Below are 15,472 nucleotides of genomic sequence, written 5' to 3' on the forward strand. Positions count from 1 at the left end.
TTTAATTGATTATTTCACTTAAAAATGATAATTCTGTCACCATTTACTATGATTTTGTCTGAGCTTCTGTTATCCATATAACTATGTATATACATTTATATACTTTTATAATGTACCGCGGCCGGCGAAAGTGTATATAGACAAATAATAATTAAAATGGATCCTTTTACTAATGTGTATTATACTTGGAATGTATACCTGGCAACTTAAGAACACAGAGGTGGTTGTAACATCACAAACAATGCAAGTTTCAGCCGGAGCATGCATGTTAAGACCTTTACACAGCAGAAATAAAAAATGACAACAGCCACTATAGATTATATAAGATAATGAACACACAATTATGATAGGATATGGTTTGTATGTGATTTTCTTGAGATGAATGTGTACATCTGAAATGCTAATTTGTACAGCGATAAAAAGGCAATAAATAGCATATTTTAACAACAGTAAAGGACCAAATTCCACATGGGATTGCAAAAGGAAGTTATTACAAACACTCGATGGTGGTTTAAAGTGAGTTCTGAGTAAAAGTGTACTATCAGTCTCATAAATTGTCTTATGTAGCATGATGCTAATGTTAGCTCTAATGCACCTGCAGATCAGGTGCAATTCTTCTTCATAATGCGTTTTGTCATAATACTTCACATAAGGGCGCAAGAAAATGTTGTGTTGTATTTATTTAGAGATACTTTTGATAATAGTTGGGTAAATGTATACTGGGATTGAAGTGATGTGGCTTGGTAAATGTTTTATTGCCAGTATAAAGGCTGATAATGGCTGAATAAAAACAAACAAATAATAAGGATTATGTCTCATGGAGGTATGAAAGGTTCTTCTTCCTTAAACTAGTTTGTCATGCATCTCTTTATTTCAACACATTTACAGGTAAATCCTAGTATTTTAAATTTGCGATTAATTAATCTAATTAATTACATGTGTCGATTAATTAATCTAAGAATTTTAATCTATTGACAGACCTATATATATATATATATATATATATATATATATATATATATATATATATATATATATATATATATATATATATAAGGTATGTTAATAGATACAAAGGTTTTTTTTTTTGTTTTTTTTGTTTTTTGTGTTAAATGAGAAAGTATTAATTAGACATTACAAATATGTATTACACATAGGCCTAAATGTTTCGGCTAGGTGGGCTAGAAAACTATGGTACATAAAAGAAGATAATTTGAGAAAGATCTTTTTTTTTTTCATTCATGCAATGGAAGTCATTGGTAACTAGAACTGCTTTGTTACCAATAGGCTTCAAAATGCATGATTTCATGTTCCACAAAAGAAAGTAAGTCAGTCAGGTTTGAATAAATTATAACATAATACAACATTTTTGGTGTGAACCATCCCTTTAAAGTTTTTTTTTTTAGTGAAATATATTCAAAACAAGAAACTAAAACTGCCAGCAGGTGGCGGTAAATGTCTTAGAGTCAAAAATTCATTCTATTTGTTTAAACGGCTGATTCGTTCAGGCTGATTCATTCATCCATAGATACATGCATACATATATATATATATATATATATATACAGTATATATACTGTATATACACTCACTGTGTAAAGCACTGGCTCGCACTTGCCCGACAGTGGAAAAGCGGCTAATGTTTCAAAAAAATATGCTGTTCTGGTGTCTGGTAAACACCATTGCAAATGCAATTCTCTGATTGGCTGTTTGAAAACATGTAAAAATTGTTTGACTTTTCTTTTCCATGACAAGCGGGTGTCAGAAATGGGAAGTGAAACAGCTATTTTACATTTGGCAAATTGGTGGCTAATTCATTCATGTGTTTTTCTTTTTCTAAAAATCATGTTTCTGTACAAATTCATACAAAATCACCAGCTTGTAGCATAATTTCTCATGAGATCAGGATGGAAAGTTGCATAGCACTACCATACCTACTGTTAAAGAGTGACTTTGCATATTCATTCAGCCTGGTTGACTGAAAAGAAAACTGACATGCATTCTAAAAATCTGAACAATTTGCATGATAAGGTATCTAGAATGGGAAAACCTACAATAGCAACCGTGCATAGTAATTTCTGCAAAATACCATATTGCAGAATATTGTCACGTATAATAAAATACTGTGTTTTTGTTATTTTTGTGTACAGGCAGTATGATTTATTGACCCTGGAATGGAAAACAATAGCTTAGACATTCGTATTTCGTGTTTCAAAAAGGGCTGAACGTTAGAGTTTGTAAATTATGACGAAATGCACAATTTTAGGTGATCTATTCCTTTACATGCCTGCAAGACATACCTCGAAATAATGAAGGGTCACAAAAATGGATGGTTTTATAGAGTTTCCTTGTATAATATAATACTTTGGCCTTGGGCTAGTTAATATTCTCTCTTCATCTGGCCCTCGATATTGCTCCATTGTAGTTCTGCTGCTTTTAAGCTGTTCACAGACAAGCTTCAAAGTGGAGGAGGCCGAAGCTTCAGAGAATGTTGTTAGTCTGTTTTTCTAAACTAAAGTGCAATATCAGCTCGGAAAGAGAGAACAGAGGCAGAGAGAGAAGTAAAAAGCTTTCGATTTGATCCGCTGGGACCAAAGCGGTGACGTGAGACCCGGCTGAGCTGCAACTGCGGCAGTGTGCTTGATTTCCCCATAATTACCCAGAGTATTTTTGCCCTCTGTTTCTGCCCCTGCCTCCGTCGAATGGAGCAGCTATTCTTTAATCTTGTCACTTTTCACGACTATGGAAGTGGGCTTTGGAAGTACCTATTAGAGGAAGGAAATTGCACAGGGCTCTCCCTTTGGCCCTTCCGGATGGTTTGAGAAATGAAGAAAGAGAGGGTCATGGGAGAGAAGGAGTGCTGGACTAAAAGCATGGAGAGACTCTGACGGCGCAGAACGCCCCGAGTGACGATATACGCAGGCATTGTCCAAATTTGGAAAAGAGTAGAGACGATATGGTGAGAGGACGGAGAGAGCAGCACAGACAAAAACAGCTTTTTCTGATTTTTTTTATTTTTGTTTTTAATCCATAAAAACTTGATGCTTCTACTTTAGAAATCAATATGTGCAAGATAAAAAGACTTGTTAGAGAATATATAATAATTTTTTTCCTTCACTTCTGGCAATTTCTGTTTATTTATTTATTTTATATATTAAATTTTATAAGAGTTATGCTTAAAATTGGAATTAACATACTTCTCAAATGCATTTATCTTTGATTTAATGGAACAGAAGACAAAATACCGGTTACTTGCCTTAATAAAAATGTCAAAATACTTTGTATGTATGTATGTATGAATTTATTTGTATGTATGTATGTATGTATGTATGTTTTGCAGTGCCCCCCGCCTCCAGCAATTGTAGCGTGAACATCAAAATCTGTGTTTTTCTTTGCAGTGAATATAGAGTGTGTCAAAAAATACTTAAAAACACAAAAATGGCTTATTTAAAGACCTAATGCATCAAGTGGGCTGTTATATTAGGTTTGAGGGATAATTTATGAGATAATATGGAACTTATAGAAATGCTCACTTGACACTTTATAAATGTTGTTGAGCCAAAGTCACTGTGCCAAGTCTTCAGTGCTTTACAAGCGGAGTATTTGCTAGTGAGTCAACAGCAGCTTTATAGAGACACTATACTAGCTTTATTATGCTCATCTTAAAGACAACATGAAGCGGATGTTGCAGCTGACTTTACCACCATATTTTGATGTATTTCAGAATTAAAAACACAGATTATGACTTGATTTAATCCATTGGTTAAATTTTATTGGATCGTGAAAAGTGTCTCATTTATTTGCTGCCAAAAAACCCCAGTAGAACAGAATTACTATTTAAATTTGTGACAAATAGTTGTAAGTATGCTTGTGGTAGTAGTTGAGGTAGTGAAAGAGTCTAAAGACAAAATGAGAACGGGATATTTGTCATGAAAATACTGCAATGGTCCTAAAAACAGGCTTAATTCATTCTTTAGGCAAAGTGTAATTTTTGCTTTGATTTTGGAAATAAATCTCATTCCTTTGAGATTCAACAAAGAATGCAGTTATCAACAAATGACTTGTGTTTGCTATTAAAATGAGCAAAAAATTCCCTTTCATCATCTCTAATACTGAATTATGAAGTCATTACAAAGTTTTAATTCAGTTTATATTTTTAAAACTGGGTTAGTGTGCTTGCTTTAGGGTTGGAAGTGTGAATTGGGTGGCTTTGGCGTGTGATCAGGGCAAGAGGTTTGGGCTGTTTGTGCTTTGGCCCACTGTTGGCAAACAGCAGCGTGTAGTTCACATACTTCACACGATCCGGCATTCAAGACAGGAGTGTTTCTGTGCTGTGTTTGACAAGCACAAGCCTGCTGATTCAGCTGCATATGCACACACACACACACACACACACACACACACATACACACACACTGCAGGCAGATCATAAACTATTACATCAGTTCGGTGTTTTTGTGCCGGTAATGATTCGTTGAGCTCAGCAGAGGGTAACGCCAACTTTTGTCAACAAGAAGCTGAAAAGATTTCAGCCCACAGACCTGAACCAAAACCTGTTATTCAGCTTGAATTGTTGACCTTACAGGTTTTTTATTTTGTTTATTTATTCATTTTATTTTTTCAAAATTGCACAAGAACACTGAATACTTTAACTGTCAATTGCCTGAAAATGCAAGTGTTGTGCAAACGGTTTAATTCTGAGATGCTTTGCATTATGCCAGAAACTCATTACTGCCTCTGGCCTCAAATTGGATAATCTGTGTGTTTTCTAAGCAATAATATTTAAGATTTCGGCTTTTAGTTTCACGCCAGAAGTGTGTTAATTTAAATAAAGCTGTTGGATCGCAACCCATGGGGTTTAGGGGTCAATGCATGAACGTTTATTACAGCTAATAAATACTTATATATTAAATGTGGCTCTCGTTGCATTTGCATTGAGTTTACAACATCACTCTCCAGCGGCGTTTTAATAATGCAGCTCTTTTCCCTTTTAGTATCTATAAAACATCACGGGTAAACCTCCAGGCATTAAATGTGTCCTGAGATGAGAGGCATTACTGATATCTCTGTCGTGAGGACTGATTGCACAGCTCTTTAAATTACTGCGTGTCTTTGATTCTCTCTTCAGGGCTTTATGAAGATGATTAGGCTCCGGGGAGTGTGTGGAGACTCAGTGTTCAGCGGTGCAGGGGTCACACAGCTCTATTTTAGGCTGTAATGGAGCGAAACTTTAAAGTATGTCAATGCGAGCGGTGTGCTTTGAATCTGTCTGTTATGAATCACTGCTCGAGAAATCAAAACTGCAATCATAGTGGCTCTCAGCTGTGCCAAATATAGGTGATGAAGTAAAGTTTTATATAATATTAATGAATCATTACTCCAGTCTTCAGTGTCACACGATCCTTCAGAAATCATTCTAATATGCTGATTTGGTGCTCAATAAATTATTAATAAGTTATTATCAATGTTGTAAACTGTTGTTCAGCCAAATCAGGATTGTTTGATCGATGTAAAGTCCAAAATAATTTATTTCTCATTTATTTGAAATATAAATATTTTGCAACTTTATAAATGCCTTTACTGGCACTTTTGATAAATGTGTCCTTAATACATGATCAATCAATCAATCAGTACTGACCCAAAATATTATAGATTATTTAATAAATTTTATTTATGATTACAATTTTTAAGGTATCCCTTTTATGGTGTAATTATACAATCAAGTACTGTGTAATAATAATTAACAATATGTACTTACATGTTATGGTTAGGATTAGGGTTTGGTTGCTTGTAACTATGCATCATTTTCTCTTATTAATATAGTAGGTACATGTATATAAAATAAGGACATTATACAATAGACTGTTACCTTATTTATATTTAATTAAATATGCAATTAATTTATATTAAAGTAAAAGAAAAATTCTATTTCATTCATTCATTCATTCATTCATTCATTCTATTATTTATGTTTTTATTTAACACCTTGTAAAACCTTTGCATTCCTGTCAGACCTACAAAGCTAGTTTGGATATGAGCAAAAAGTCTTAGAAATGACGGCATAAATTCAGTACAGTGTGTCTAAACGGTTGAATGGAAGTGTATTTGATTTTTGACCCAGATAACAGATATTAATATGACCCTTTATATCTTCCTTGTAACTGACTGGAGCCTCCTCTGACATGATTTATATTGGATGCCGCTCAGATGCTGTACACATTACACATGGCCACATGACACCTGATATGAAAGATGCAGGTCTGATACATTTACAGTTGAGCAATGAACATGTGTGATCTAGTAGTGTAAGAGTGGGCCGGTGGAGCATGAAATACTTGCTTCATTTGGTAAATCTGCTTCTTCTGCCGAGTCTAGCGGAGTCAACCTTTATCACTCTGCTATTGACCTTGTCAAAGCCGAGAGGACTCTTTGCATCTCTGTTCCTTTTATTGGTGGTTAGTGTTTACATCTGCCATGAAGCCAACCCGAGCTGTCTTCATAATCATGTTTGTTCTCATTTGAAGAAGAGATGATTATTATTACCATGGGAGCTCTTGACACCAGAGTAACCGCTGTGCTGAACTGCATCCAGCACTCGGAAACGCTTTCAGACGCTCCGGAAGAGTGAAAAAAAATGCAGGAATTACTGTAAGGACTTTAATTATGGTGAACCTGTACAAACAACATAATCAATAACAGACAAATCCAATGAACTTCGCTACTGGAAATTCCCGGACATGCAAATCAACGGAATATTATGTTGCAATGTTCAAGATTCAAAGTTCAGCTCAATTGACAGCATTTATGGCAAAATTCTAATTATCAGAGAAAATAATTCTGAAATGGTTACAATTGAAGTCTATGGGCAAGAGTTTCAGAGGGAAACTCTGAAGCTTGTGAAGCTTGTATTGTTAAAGATCATGAATTAAATCTCATTAAAAACTTGAGCTTTACATTTCTAAATAGCCTTTTAGTAAGTTCTAGAAGGGTGAATTTGTGGTTATACATCATTTACTGTATGTAGTTCATGTGGGTGAATTTCACTCCATGTAAACAATCCTTTTCAGCTTTCCTTGCATGTATGTTGTAAATTACCAGCATTACATGGTAACGACAGGAGAGCAGACAGACTGGATATTGACAGTATATAATTCTACATAACTTTACAGCAAGGGTGGTTCCCTGATGTTTAAATATGAAATGGATAATTACTTTTAAATGAGTTCTTCTTAGTTAAAATTAATAACAAAAAAGCACTAGTTAAAACTAATTTTACTCATATTATGATTGAATTATGATTTCTGTCCACTGGTGTGACTGTCCAGGGATTATTCTTTATTTTTTTTTAAGTACATAAAGAATAAGTACAAATGTATTAAATGTTCTCAATAAAATGTGTTTTTTAGGAAATTAAGGCTGGCAAATCTTTATGTTTTAAGCGCATATTAGTGTATACTAATTCCGTAATTTATTCAATACTGCATACTAATTACGGCACCTAATCAGAGGGCATGAATTTGCTATATTCTTCTATGTTCTTTTATTTAAATGATATATTTAAATAAAAAAAGACTACAACAGACCTACAGAGAAAGAAAGAGGTGCAGTGGAAGATGTAGAGATTGCGCAGGTTAGTAAAGACAGACGACTTTTTCCTGGGCGACTTTGACCGAGCAACGACACCGAGCACACTTAAGTATTGTTTTTAACTTCCCTCACACGTTCCTATCCTCTATCCTTCCATGTCTATCATGTGTTTCCAAACCATTCCGGTTCTCTCTCAACCTCGCTCTAAAAACACACGCAGAAGGTTACGTAACCCTGCTAACCTGCGCACTATCTCTACATCTTCCACTGCACCTCTTTCTTTCTCTGTAGGTCTTTGGAATTGCCAGTCAGCTGTCAACAAAGCCGACTTCATTTCAGAAGGGCTCTTCAAGATTAATCGCTTTTTGTATTCCCCAATTGTAAGTCGCTTTGGATAAAAGCGTCTGCCAAATGACTAAATGTAATGTAATGCAATATTTTTTTACTTATAAAAGGCAATTAATGGCAATTAATGCTATTGAAATGAAATAAATACATCAATTAAAATAATCAAATGTGCATTGCAAGCTTATATTATCTGAGGGAATACACTCAATATAAAAAGTACTGTTCAAACCACGTTACCATTTAAAATTAACTAGTGAAATTAAGTTGTGGGAAAGCCATTTTTTAACTTACCCTTTATGGTCCTACTTTATATTAGGTGTCTTTAGCTAATATGTACTTACATCAAACACAATGAATTGTTTGGTACCAGTGTTAATTTCGTCGATGAAGACGACAACGAAAAATATTTGTCAACGAACCTTTTTTTCTGTGACTAAGACGAGACGTTGACGAGCTAAAACTAATATCTGATGATAAAAACTATAACACAATTGTCAGGGTTGGGCATGAGGCGAGGACTCGGTACTGCAGAGTAATGGGCTTTATTAATCAAAAATAAATCAAAACAAGCAACAAAAACTACCCCGTTGGGGGGAAAACAGGACAGCTGGCAAGGCTTGGCAGGGCAGGAAACATTCGACAACAAACTGACACAGGACTGCAAACACAAGGAGATTATAAAGGGAGCAAATGAGGAGGGTAACGAGGTAAACACAGATGGGGCAAATTAACCAATAATCAGGAAACAAGATGGGTGGGGTCAAGACAATTGACATGAGAGCACATGGCACACAGAAAACTAAGACAAAAGCCATGTGCTCACACAAAACAAAAACACAAGCACATGGCCAGCAAAACAAATCAACAGCCATGTGCAAAACAGGACATGAATATGCAGCTAATGAGAATACTCACGAGCCCCAGTGTTCACACAAGACATGACATGAATGGACGCAGCCGATAAAAACATGAACTGAATGTGTGTCAGTATTACATGTATACCTTCCGTTTTAAAGGGACAGCATTCCTAATTAAATACCTATCTGTGCCATCAATGTTAACCAACAAAAGATGATAAATAAATGTATACTTAAGTAAACCTACTGTATTTGAAAATGAGTTTATTTTGTATCTCTACCAAAAAATGAAAATTTATTCCAGTTTTTCCGAATTCAATCCTTGATTCAAATTTCTCATAAGCTTAATTGATTTGGCCTAAAGACAGAAGAATTGATGACTATTTTTATTTGAATACTACATATAAAATAGCTACCAAAATAAATGATGGTAACTGAAGTTTGACAGTTGACAAAAATGCAATGACTTTTCTTCGACTAAAACAAGACTAAAACTATGAAAGACTCAAATGACTAAAATGTGACTACTAAGCATTTTCGTCTCAAGATAAAGATTAAGACTAAATCAAAAATGCCTGCCAAAATTTTGTACAGTGTACTTATTGTGCTCATATTGAATTGCAGATCACATTTGCTATTGAGGTTGGATATGGGCAAGTTTAGGTACAGGTTTGGTGGTATGGTCAGGTTTTGTGTTAAGGGTAGAGGTAGGGTCAACAGTGAAAAATTGCAGAAAAAAATATGTAAAAACATGCATGTACACAATAAGTGCATTGTATGAAATTATTCATTTAAATGTTACCACACAGTAGTTAAAAGCGCTTGATATAAAGTGGGTCACACCGTAATACATAAATAAGAAACAAACAGCTGTCATACTAGACTCATCAAGATGTCAGGACCGCATTAAATCTTACAGATTAAGGCTGGCTGTAGTCTTCATGCTTATTAAATTCCAACATATGCTTTTTTGCTTTTTTGTCACTTTCATGCAGATTTGGAAGTGCGAGCTAAATTAAATCAAACCACTGGCTTACTTCATGTATATTCATGAAATATGCCAGCGCGTAAGTGTGGCATATTTCACCTAAAGGTGTAGATCTACGGTGAGCGGCCTGAGCTTACGCTACCATCTGCCTGACGTCCCAGAGGAGCTCTGATTTATGGAGCGCGCCGTTTCGCTCTCATCCGCTCGTTTCCCTCAAAATCATGCTTAAATAAGAACAATGGGCCGGCTGAGCATGTATTAAAGGTCCGGTTTAAGCGGGAGGGATTGAGCCACACGGCGGGCCGTCTGAGCTTGGGAGGGAAGCAAAACGAAGAATAAACAGCATGCAATGTGGAAATTAGGTCAGAAAAAAGTCGGGCTGAAAATAAAGTAGCAGCCGGATCGAAGCTTCTCGTTATGACACACCAGAGGCCCCGTCCCACGAGAGATCTACATCTGTTCACTGCCCGTCGCTAATAACAAACATGCTCACAGACGGCGTAAACTTCGGTCGTGGAAGGTCGAGGCCATGCGGCATCGCTTCGAAGAAAATCAGCGAGTAAAAAGTGCTGGCCAAACATTTTCTCCAGTAGTATTTCTAGGCCACCGTCGTGAAACACGGCAGAGCAGGACGATCTACGAAACAAATGTCAGCTTGTGAAATTCCAGCATATTACACGGTGAGTGGAGTTGACAGCGCTGCTCTTTCTGGCTTGAAAGCGGAGTTTTATAGGGCAGGAGTAAACGACTCATCCATCTCTGACTCTGATAAGCAGGGCAATTTCCAGCCAATATTTGCAGTGATAAACTATGACCTGCTGGTTCAATTTAAGACGCCTGCATAGCGCACGACTGCCTGGTTACACTAACTAGTCCAGCAGGACTAACGTGACCCTGCAGAGAGCAGTGCAAGGCATGTGCAAGGCATAATGCACCTTTGCAGGAGATACTAAACGTGCTTTGATTTGAAATCACACTGTTAAATAGTCTATTTCTTTTTTGTATGCTGGGCTCCTGTTTAAAGGTTAAAGGTGAGGTTATTTTAGTGGAACCAAAATAAATTGAGTGCAAGCCTGTGCAAAGCTGGCCTGGGAACTGTTTGTGTTTACTCTTCGACTGCATTACTAGGGTGTTACCAAGTTTTTAAAAAGTGTAATTAACTGTGCTAAGAAACATAGTCAGGAAAGTGTCTCTCTTTAAGGGCACTTAAGTTAACTTTTATTCCACTAATATATTAAATGCAAGCACTTAAAAAACAAGTATTATGTACTATTAGTGTGCATGTGCATATTTAACACAGTTTAGTACACTTTGTAACGTAATAAAAAACGTAATATTAATATTGTAATTTAAAGCAATAGTTTAATTTAACTCAAAGGGAATCATTTATGATTTTTTCAGGAATTTGAACAGAATCGCTGTTTCACAGCTGATCACTGAGGCGGCAGCGATTCATTGACCAAGCCATATAACATCAGCTCTGCACTATATATTAAAATCCAAAATATAGTGAAAACACTATTAAATAGCACAGTAACAAGACATAAACTAATCTAACACATGAACACAAGCATTCACACGTTGCAGAAAGAGAGAAAGTGAGGAAAGGATGAGTTTAAGCGAATGGAAATATGAAATCCTAAGTTTACAGCAATATGTTCAATTGCATAGACCTGAACAACCATCAATCACTTATTTAACCCTCGCTTTGAGTTTCTCAATGAGGCTAACATTTATATTAAATACACCAATTCAGTTAGAACCTGGAGGTACTTGCTTGCTTTGCTAAGGGAATCCCTTGTAGTCGTTGCAGGAAAGGGGTTCCCCGAAGTTGCTGATTGGTTGAGAGTTCAGTAGTCGTTGAAGTGACGTCTTGGGAAGCCAATGGAGTTGTGGCTGGTAGAAGTTTTGAGGCAGTCACAGACTCGAGTTGAACTTGGAGACGAGGCGTGGCGGCAAAACTTAACTGAGTACACGAAGAGCACAACGGAAAATAAAATTAATTAAAGTAAAAGAATAAAAGGATGTAATGAGACAAGATGGTTTTCTTCTCATTAAGGTAGCAGCTGGCACGTGGGCCAGAGCACGCTCAAAGAGCAGCGTCAAAACGCGGTTGCAAAAGAGAAGCAAAAACGAAACTGGTGACTAAGAGAAAGTTTGATGGTGACCTGAGTTTTTAAACTCGGCTTTCAGACCGTCCCATCTGGATGTCTTGACCAATTAGATACTGTCCTTGCTTGGGGTGTTGCTCTGTTCCTCCACCCAATCAATAAATCAACATGTTATCTGTTCAGTTGGAGGTCCAAACTTTACAGGCTCTTGCAAAGTATACTATTGAACATGATTTCTATAACAAGACTATAGAAATCTTGTCCCTCATCTCCAAACTGTCACAGATGTTCATGCTGATTTTAACCTCCACATCACCACATCTCTGATCCAGTCAGAGGATCTGCTTGCATCTTCTGACATTCACACATGAACGGCCTCATCAGAGCTACTTTATTTCCATCCTCAGTGATCTCATGCTGTTGTTCAGGGTCCGTTGGGTGAAGATCACGCATGACGCGCAGCAGAAGTCAGTGTGTGTTCACTGCTGAAGCCTTTCAGCACACATCACGTCTCACAAACGCACTGCAGAAAAAGACACCGCTCTTCTGGATCAAGACTAAATAACACAACAAATACTGAGTATCTCTCTGAGGAGGATATCAGCATTTCTAATAACCGATAAGCCTTTTTAATATCTGAAGTTATAAAGCAGTCTAGTTCAATCTAGAACAGTCTGACACCAACTCTACACAATTTATATTTGTGATGTGACAGTCATGGGTTTGAGTCAGAGTTGTGAGGTTTTCGGTCAAACCGAAGGAAGCTCATGTAAAGTTGGTCACGTGTCCTTTGGTGCGGTAAACAGCCTGCGAGATGCATTTTGAGAAGCACGTGATTCTCCTCCACAGGGCGAGTGGGTGGAATGTTAAGTGCCTCGTCCCAGTATGAGCTTACAAATGACCGCGGGAGTCGAGCGATTAGCATATCTGTTTAAACACGCTGACAAAAGAGACACATGGTGTTCACCATCGGCAAGGAATGGAGAAAATCCCTGTCCTTTTTCCATCAGCCATTTGTTTTCATGAAACTTCCATTTGCTTGATGAAAACAGAAAGAAAAACAAAGCAATTGCACAAACGTAGGTTCAGCCATCCATAAAACACAGCATCATTTACTGTCACATTAAGCCAGAACACTTTCACATAACCAGTCCTTTGACTGACGCCACAGTCTGCTCCATTCCATTGTAGCTTATGGTGTGTTCAAGACATGCTGGAACGTATACTGAATTAAATATATATTCAATTGTACAGTAACTGATGTATTTTCATGCAACATGCAATTTGGTTTTAAAAGGAATAATAATAATAATAATTTGAACAAATTTACCATCAATTTAGAAACTCAATTTGCAAGTTTTCCACTTGTAATGTTGACTTTGTGGTGAAGTTAATGTGCTCAACTTGTAAATACGATTTTTCTCCATGACTTGAACTGACCTGCAGAGAAACAGATGATGGGTTTATCTGAAATAGATTAAATACTACTACTAATAATAATAATAGATAAATTATTGCTGCTAAGATATTAGTTCTAACTTCATAATGCAAAATAGATGGCATAATAATAATAATAATTTTACATGAATTACAACCCCAAAGTCACTTCAGGTAAAAATAAATAACTTTTATTGATTCTGAAGTGTGATTCTGAAGGGTGATCACGGTTGAATTATCTTTGGTTTAATTGAATTCGCTACAAGCCTAGCATGGCTAATTTATCTGGAACAAACTCCCCAACACCTTGACCGGCCAAGTTGTCGGTCTGAGCGCGTTAATTACTTGGCTTTAAGACAGCGGCCATCCCGCTCAGAAGCACCGGGCCAAATGACCCGTCCACAGGCAGCGGTTCCGCTCGCAGGCGCTTCTGTCTCTCCATCGATTGCCCTGGTCTCCTCCCCTCGCCGATCGCGGGCCCATAATTCACTGGCCAGGTAAATTGGAACAATAAGTCAGACCATTAGTGAATTAGTTTGTTTTGAAAATCGTGCATTGATCTGGGCTCTGCTGATTGGGTTGAGGCAGGCGTGGGCATTTAATTATCCTGCCGAGAGTGCTGATCTCAGAGTCTCGAAGGTCAGGCTGCGTGAATGCGCTGCGAGGGCTGTTTGCACGCATGCGTCCATTCGCTTGATGGCCGACGGCTGTAATTGGCAGTGCGTTTGTGTGGCTGTCCGCAGAGGTGTGCGCAGTCTGGAGAGCTTTCATAATTATGACGCCTCGTAATCTGAACGCGACAAATTGCACTACACTCGCTTTACCCTCCCCTGATTAGCTCTCCCCCCGCAGTGCAGCGTGTGACATGAATACAAATGTAATATAAAATCATATAAAACAAGAGCCGGCGGCTCCTCGAGGGATTGAGTTTCGGTGGCTGATCGCCCAGCGTCTGGCAGCGCTGCCGTGCTACAAAATGATTTTCAAGTCTACTGTTTGCTCAAATATGCCAGAGAATCACGATTTCAGTCTTCATTATGGTGAATTCTGGATTCTAAATGTTTTCTGAATGTTTCTGCAATTACAAACGTACACTACATAGTCCATTGTTAGTTCATGTAGCTTCACATAATTCAACTGTCTAACATTTACAACAAAATGTACTGTATATAATATACAGTATCATATACTAGGTATATTTATGTTAAGTGTACATTATGCTATTATTCTATGCCTGAATTGTGCAAGAAGTATAGGCTTACATATGATACACATGTCTAATAATAAACAATATTATATTCAGAAATTAACAATAAATGTGATAAAAAATGCTTTATATTTTCACACAACGTAATTGTGTTTTATTCATTTATTTTTTAATAGTCCATTATTATTTCATGTAACATCATAATGCAACTAAACAAAGCATGCAATTTAAAATATATACATATACACTCATATAAATTGACCATAGCCACATGATGTAAAATAATTATATTGCTTCATATTTTCATGTTTTGAAACCCAAGTTAGATTTTTTTTTATTTAGTCCATTGTTAGTTTATGTAACTTCATCATGCAACCAACAAATCTAAAATATGCACAATACTTTTTAATGTGTATTTTTACGTTTAAATATATTAGTACCTGTGGATTTTTTTTTTTTCATAAATGCATTAATATATGTTTTACTGTTAATATACCATAATACCTAATGGTTGAACCAATGTTTGTTTTTGTTTTTTTTACATGTATGAACGTGTATAGTCCATATCCCGCCCTGTGCAGTATATATTATATGCTGTGATCAGAAATAATAATCAATAATCAAATAATAATCACATTTGTGTAATTTTAGTATTTCACATTTTAGTATGGTAGGAAGATATTATGAACTTAGCCCATTTTATATCACCATAAAAAGCATAATTTTCCTACATTAGATTCATTATATGCTTCTTATATATATCTTTCCTTATTACTTATCTTATTAACCTTTTATCTTGACAAGCACTATAACACGGTCCACTCTTAAATAATGAACCTTCAGAATAATGAAACATTTGACAGAACACATAGAAATATACTACTGTTTAAGACATCCATTGTATAAAACTCTGCTTAACGTTTTCTAATGAAACATG

At 36.4% G+C, this 15,472-nt stretch overlaps 1 protein-coding gene across 1 annotated transcript in view; it reads left to right on the forward strand.

Moving 5' to 3' along the window:
• LOC306870056 (BMP/retinoic acid-inducible neural-specific protein 1-like) overlaps positions 1 to 15,472 on the forward strand; it is a 107,353-nt gene that overhangs the window by 10,472 nt on the left and 81,409 nt on the right. The window lies entirely within an intron of this gene.

The sequence above is a fragment of the Barbus barbus genome (assembly GCF_936440315.1).
Source record: "Barbus barbus genome assembly, chromosome: 5".
NCBI classification, from domain to species: Eukaryota; Metazoa; Chordata; class Actinopteri; order Cypriniformes; family Cyprinidae; genus Barbus; species Barbus barbus.